The 7,251-nt window shown below is 46.0% G+C and overlaps 1 non-coding gene across 1 annotated transcript; it reads right to left on the bottom strand.

The window, feature by feature from the left end:
• Nucleotides 1–4,381: 4,381 nt before the first annotated feature.
• LOC115872909 lies at nucleotides 4,382–4,491 on the bottom strand. Its single transcript, XR_004048111.1, has one exon. It is a non-coding gene; the product is annotated as a U6 spliceosomal RNA (small nuclear RNA).
• Nucleotides 4,492–7,251: the final 2,760 nt, after the last annotated feature.

Below are 7,251 nucleotides of genomic sequence, written 5' to 3'. Positions count from 1 at the left end.
ACTGAACTCACCTCCATGGCTCAACATTCAGCCCAACCACAGACAGTCCCACAGAGTGAATGACCACAGTAGGGAGGTACAGGCCTTAGGAATCCTCAGGGCAGCATTGCCCGGGGAGAAAGTTCCAGAGTCAGGAGAGAGGGGTCCGGAGGAAGCGGGAAGAGTGCTGTTAAAAGGTTCAACGAAATTTTAAGTAAAGTGTCATTTCAAGACAATTATTTTGTTCTGAAGACCTAACAGCCCAAGTTGTGTCAGGTAGCAGAAGCAGCATGTGGCCAGTGTCCACATCCCTGCCCCACCCCACCCCAACACACACAGAGGCATCCCTGGGGCCAAGCTCCTCCTCCCTCCAGCCTTCCTAGAGAGCAAGCCTCTGGTTCACTGAGGATCTGCCACAGGAGGAGGCTACTTGTAAGTGACCAGGAGAGCCCGTCGGTCCCCCTGTCGTTGTCTTCCTCCCAGCCGTGGCAGGCATTTCCTGTTTGGAGTGGAAAGGAACCAGACACTTTCCTGTTAATCAAAGCAGCAGATGCTGAGCAGGTCCTGGCCCTGCCGCCGTCCCTGGGGCCAGATGCCTGGCAGTTTAGACAGCCTTTATGTGAAAGGGAAGTGGGGCACAGCGCCAGATTGGCCAGGCTTTTATTGTGCTCCTTGCAAGTCCCTTGGGTCTTGGTGTGAGTTTGAAAACAAAGCAGAAGAGGGCCTGCAAACAGTGAAGAGGGTTGGGGGAGAAGGAGCTGTTGGTGTGATTGTCCCAGGGTATGGTGTCTGGATGTGCACTTGTGCGCAGCACTTGAGCGTCTGGCTGGATCTGTGTACCCAACAGCCAGCCTTTATCGGACGTACGAGTTATCCTTTGTCCAGATTATTCCCCTTAGCCAAGTGGGGGAGTACAGTAGACCGTGGGATGGGTAGGATGGGGAATGAATGATTGTTCCTCCACTTTTAAACCGACAGAAACTCAGAGAGGTTAGCTGGCTTGCCATGGTAACCCAGAGAATGAGTGAGTTCAAATTCACGTCCGTTTTATTGCAAATGACTTGCCTCTTCCAGTCCTGGATGTGTGCAGAAGGCAGGTGGAGGGCTCAAGCAGAAAGCGAATGTTTTGAGAATGATGAGGGCAGCAAATGTGCTTGACACAATGGATGTATGCATGGATTGTGATAAGGGTTGTACGAGCCCCCAATAAAATGATTTAAAAATAAATTAATTCATTAAAAAAAGAAGAGGAAGAAGAAGGCAGGTAGGTGGGTGTACTTGGGAAAAGGACCCGTATAGATGAGATGTGTGTGCCCACACTTGCTGGGAAAGGGAAACTTCTTTTCCAATTGCTAGAAAGTCAGAGCTTCTGAAATTGATCCACAGCGAAAGTGCACAGAGACTGCAGTCCAGGAAGAATACAAAGGATCCATCGCAGCTAATGTCTCCGCCGTTCTCAGGAAAGCCTCCTGCTCACCTAAACAAATTTCATGTCCTGGTGCTTCTTCTTACTCATATTATTGTGGCTTCTTCCAGTTGGCCATCCCATGAGTGCCTCTCTCAGAGGCCCACAATTCCCTCTGATAGCATCTGCTCTGTGTTCTGCACACTTCCTGGGGAGGAGGAAGGGCCAGAAACAGAGCTCACTGCCCCTCATATTAGGAAGAGAGAAACTGAGGCCAACAGGGGCTTGTCCAGACTCCTGCCTGCTGGAAGGGGTCCCGGGCAGGGAGATGACTCTTTGGCCAGCTTCTGCCCTGTCTCAGAGCAAGAGGACCGAGTGACCCAGGCAGCTGTCAGCCACTCCCCCTGAGCAGGCAACCTGCCCAGGTCCTGGTGTGAGTTCTTCGGCACTCTTATCCACTTTTGGGGAGATGAAGGGGGGTCCTGAGGATCTGAGCCTAGCCCCAGCGCAGCAAGGGGCACAGAGGCGAAGCTCTCTTTGAAGAGGTGTAGGGAGAAGAGCCAGGGGGAGGTGGGTCAGGCAAACTGGGAAGGGAAGAATAGTTGATCCTTGAGAAAGCTGAGAGCACTATCTTCCGCTGGGGCAGTGGTACTTCATATTCAATGACTCAGTAGGTCTGGAGTGGGGCATCTGTGGTCCAGTGGTAGTATTCTCGTCTTTCACAGCGAAGAAAGACCTGGGTTCAACTCTGGACAACACACCTTATGTGTAGCCACTACCCATCTGTCCATGGGGCTCGTATGTTGCTATGATGCTGGACAAGTTTCAATGAGGCTTCCAGATTTGACAGACTGAAAGGCCTGGCGATCTATTTCTGGGAAACAAAACCCAGCCAATAAAAACCCTAAGGATTATAGCACTCTGACCCCGTTGTGCTATGAGTCACCGGCTGGCTTGTGTTTTTAAGAGTACAAAAGAAGCCCCAAATCGCAAAATAATTTGAGAACATTTATTAAGTCTTAAATAAGAAAAGACCAGACAAAGAGACACCACCCAGATGAGGAAGACCATTAGTACAAGGTCTTAATGGCATCCAAGGGTTTGCAGCGATTCAGACTTTAAAATGACATGGGAGGGCAAGGGAAACTGTCACAAAGCATGACTGATGGCCGATCAATACATCACAGTTACAGGTGGGCCTACTGGGGTGGGAGTAGGACTGTGCGCAGGACACAAGCATTACGTTAGGCAGAAGAGATTCTAAGATTGGTTGAGTACCCTCAGAGCGAGGCAGTCAGGATGTGACTCTAGACCAAGTGCTCTAGTGTGTTCATTTCCATTAAGGACACACCCCAGTGAATTCTCAAAGGCTGGAGGGCTTCTCCCCAGGGGGGGGTGACAGCAATTCACTCTAATACACTCTCCCAGAGGACAAAGCTATTCACCTCCGGGGTTAAAGGTCACAAGGAATTAAAAAGAGATTGAATTTATGTCGAGACTGGGTGCTCAGAAATTTAGACTCTAATACACTTGACAGATGCTAACAACAACAACAGATGTGGAGGGAGTATGCTTTAAGATCTGAATTGCTCACAAGATCACTCCAACGGATTCCATGCAGGTGACTCAGGGAGCAAATTTTATAAATTTCATTTGAATCAAGATTGAGTAGCATTTCAGGGTCAAGGATCTGTTCGCATCCTGAGTCCACCATGATTTGTGATCTTGGATAACGGATACATTTGTAATCTGTGCTTCCGTTTCCCCATTTTTAAAGCACTCTTTCTCATGAGAAAGTAGCAAAGATTCAATGAGAGGTGTCAACTTTTTTGTGGCCCAGGGGACCCACCTACACTTTCCACTTCTGGTGATTAGGGGGAAGCTGCTATCCCATTTTGATTGAATGCTGCCACCTCAGGGGGCGGTGGGGTGGGGCCACAACTGCTTAAATCTGAAGAAACAGGCCTCATCCCCTCAGCCCAAGCACTTATGTAGTCCATTAATTATATCAAAATCCATTGTACCTGTTTTTGTATTCAAAAGAGATCTCAAATCTTTTTATAATTTAAGGAGAACATTCATTAAGTCTTAAACAAGAAAAGATGAGACAGACACACATCAGCTGGATGAGGTTAGCAGGAGGTTCCTGATGGCATCCATGGGTTTACAGAGAACCAATGCCTTAAACAGGACATGGGAGGACGAAGGAAACGTGTCACAAAACATGATTGGCAGCAGCCCAATCCATCCCACTTGTAGTCGGGACGACCGGGATTAACCCAAAGCCAGCTCGCTACCATCCAGTCAATCCTGACTCGTGATGATCCTGTAGGGCAGGGTAGAACTATCTTTCTCCCAGGGAGGGGTGGTGGTTTTGAACTTCAGACCTTATGGCTCACAGCCCAACTCATAACCACTATGCCACTGGGGCTCCTATACCCTAATTAGGAAACATGTACTGTATTATGCTAAAGAGAAGAGTTTATGAGATAGCTCCCCGACCAAGACAGGCAGGGCATGACTCATGATTATATGACCCTAATACTCTAATCTGGATGAGTCTGTAAGGGAGGCTGCCTCTGTCAGAGCTGGTTAGGGGAGTGGCAGTAATCCCCTATCAAACACATCCTGCCTGAAGGCAAGACTGTTCATATTACAAAATGAATGGTCTGAAGGAATTCAATGGAGGCTTAATCTCCAAGGAGACTCTGCAACTAAATCTGGGGCTTTCATAGTTTTACATAGCTTTTGGCAAACCTGGTGCCCAGATTTTAAGCTCTAATACACCTCAAACATATTTTTTCACCTCATTCAAAATTCCTTCCATTAAAAAAAAATTCCTTCCATTAATGAAAACACGTGGTTTCAACAACAAAAATAACAATAATAAAAGAATTTGGTCTTGAAAGGGTTAAGTAAAGCATAGAGCACATATATGTCCATTGCTAAAATAAGTTATCTTTATAATTTGTTCTAATTCCCATTCTTTTTTTTTTTTTAAATATGGAACGCTTCACGAGTCTGTGTGTCATCCTTGCGCAGGGGCCATGCTAATCTTCTCTGTATCGTTCCCTGAAGTGAAGAGGAAATACAGGCAGATTAATCACCTGGGAAATCCCATCTGATTATGGACCAGGGATGTGACTAGCCTTGCTAACATACAGAACGCATTGGAAAGTGCATTGTTACAGATGGAGTTAGGTTAAAACTTAGAACCCTATTTGATTTTCCTTATGATTCCATTTAAATTTGTTCTTGTTTTTGTTATATTCTGTTTTCTTTTCAACTGAAGTTTTTATCTGTTTTACTTTGTTATTCTTGTTAGTAAAAAAAACATTTTTTTCTATAGATGAAATTCAGAATAGGTAAATCTATAAAGACAGTAACTTAATTAATGGTCTCTTGGAAGTATAGGGGAGAGATGAGGGTTGGGGTATAGATGGAAAGCTAATGAAGATGAGCATGATATTAAAGAAAATGTTCTAAAACTAATTGTGGTGATGATTGTACAACTCTTCTTGATGTGATTAAACTATTGAATTGCATGATATGCGAATAATAAGACCAGGCTTATTGGTCAAATAGTGACTGATGATTTGGGCTTTTAGTCATCTTTCAGGGCTGCAACTGAACACACATACACACACATTCGAAAAATCAACCATTTAAGATCAAAGGAGCTGCACTGACTCCAGGTCAAAGCACAGAGGGTTACAAAAGCAGGAGGACCTCGAACAGGAAGCCCAGGGAGGAAGTGGGATAAGGGAGTATCCATCAAGGGGAGTGCAATGGGTGACTTGATACAAAATGGGTATGAATTGCTGAATGTAAAGCTGATTACTGGCTTTGTAAGCTTTTACCCAATTCACACTAAAACGTTGTACAACAAAACTGATGGAGGCAGTGGAAGGAGAACAAGTCAAAGACAACAGAACGCAATCCTGCAATGACGGTGAGCTAGTGTGGATTTGGGGGTGTTATCAGCAGAGACCAGTCACCAGAGGACAGCGTGCTTGGTAAAGTAGAAGGACCTCAGGAAAGAGGAACACCCTCCCTGCCACAAGGTGCATTGACACAGCAGTAGCTGCAACAATGGGCTCAAACCTAACAATTGGGAGGATATCAGGGTGCAGCGCCAGACCCTGTTTCCTGCTGTTGTACACAGCGTCGATGTGCATCAGAACCAACTTGATAGCATCGAACAACAACAAGAACAGATCATAATCACTTTTTCATTGTAAATACCTTTTTTCAACAACATACATGGTGACTCTATGCACGGACTTTGCCAGAGGGAATACACAGAAATCAAATTAACTGCATGAAGCTCAATGTCATCAGCCAAAGGTCAGGGACCAACTGTAAAACAGGCCATTAATTACTGATACGCAAATTCAAGTTGAAGCTGAAGAAAATTGAAACAAGTCCATAAGAGCCAAATTGAAGATATAAAACCTCCTGAATTTAGAGCACTTCTCAAAAACAGATTGGATGCATTGTACACTAATGAGAGAAGACTTGACCAGCTGTGGGATGACATCAAAAGCAGTTCACACAAAAAAAGCAAAGGGTCGTTTTGGAAAGACAAGAGAGATAGAAAAGACAAGTGGATTTCAGAAGAGACTTTGAACCTTACTCTTGAATGTAGAGTAACTAAACTGAATGGAAGAAATGAGGAATTAAAAGCTGAACAGGAAATTTCTTTTTATTTTTTTTAGAACATGTAGGCCTTCCTGAGGCTCTTTCATTTTTTAGAATCATTTTATTGGGGGCTCATACAACTCTTATCACAATCCATATATCCATCCATTGTGTCGAGCACTTTTGTACATTTGTTTCCCTCATCATTCTCAAAACATTAGCTTTCTTCTTGAGCCCTAGGTATCAGCGCCTCATGTTTTCCCCTCCCTTCCCAAACAGGAAATTTCAAAGGGTACCTGAAGAAGACAAAATAAAATGTTATCATGAATGAAATGTGCAAAGACCTGGAGTTACAAAGCCCAAAGGGGAGAACACACTAAGCATATCTCAAGCCGAAAGAAATAAAGAAAAAAATGAAAGCCTCAAGTTTCAATAGTGAAGGATTCTATGGGCAAAGTACTGAATGATGCAGGAAGCATCGACAACAACAAAAGACAGAGGCAATCCACTAAGTCACTGTACCAAAAGAACTGGTCAACATGCAACCGTTTCAAGAGGTAGGTAGCCTATGAGCAAGAAGTGGTAGTACTGAAGGAAGGAGTCCAAGCTGCACTGGAGGCGTTATGCAAAATCAAGGCTCCGGGAATGTTTCAACAAGCTGTACAGCGCTGGAAACACTTCCAGAAATGTGAAAGACAGCTAGCTCCCTGGGCAACCCCACTACATCGATACTCTTATTAACTCCATTTATTGATGAGAAAAATGAGATCAGAGAGGGTCGCTGACTCCTTTGAAACCACCAAGCCAGCAGGGAACCAAGCAGAATGCATATGGCTATTGAGAAAGCCTATCTGGAACTCAAACCCAATACTTCTGACCCCGGACCCGGCTCCTATCACATCCCGGAGCCTGGCTCCCTGCAGCCAATCTGAAACCATCGAAGACGCGGGGTCTTGAGGCTTTGGTAGCCACATACGCCAGGGAAGGCCCTTCGTGTCACTCCCTCCCCCGAGAGCTCCAGATCCCCCGCAGGCGGCAGGCGAAAGAACGGGGCTCCGCGGAGGCCGCCAGCGCCGGGCCACCGGGTGCAGCCCCAGCGCGAAGTTGCAGGACCCCGGCGCGCCCCAACCGGTGGGTGGAGCCGGGAGCCAGGCCCCGCCCCCTAAACTACGCCCCGCCCCGCCCCGCGGCTCTGGGCGCCACAGGATTAGATCAATTCTTGCCTT

Source organism: Echinops telfairi, unplaced genomic scaffold, assembly GCF_000313985.2.
Source record: "Echinops telfairi isolate 266 unplaced genomic scaffold, ASM31398v2 ScPeMD7_7458;HRSCAF=8496, whole genome shotgun sequence".
NCBI classification, from domain to species: domain Eukaryota; kingdom Metazoa; phylum Chordata; class Mammalia; order Afrosoricida; family Tenrecidae; genus Echinops; species Echinops telfairi.
Note: the sequence above shows the minus strand (reverse complement) of the source record. Positions and strands in the feature narration are given on the sequence as shown.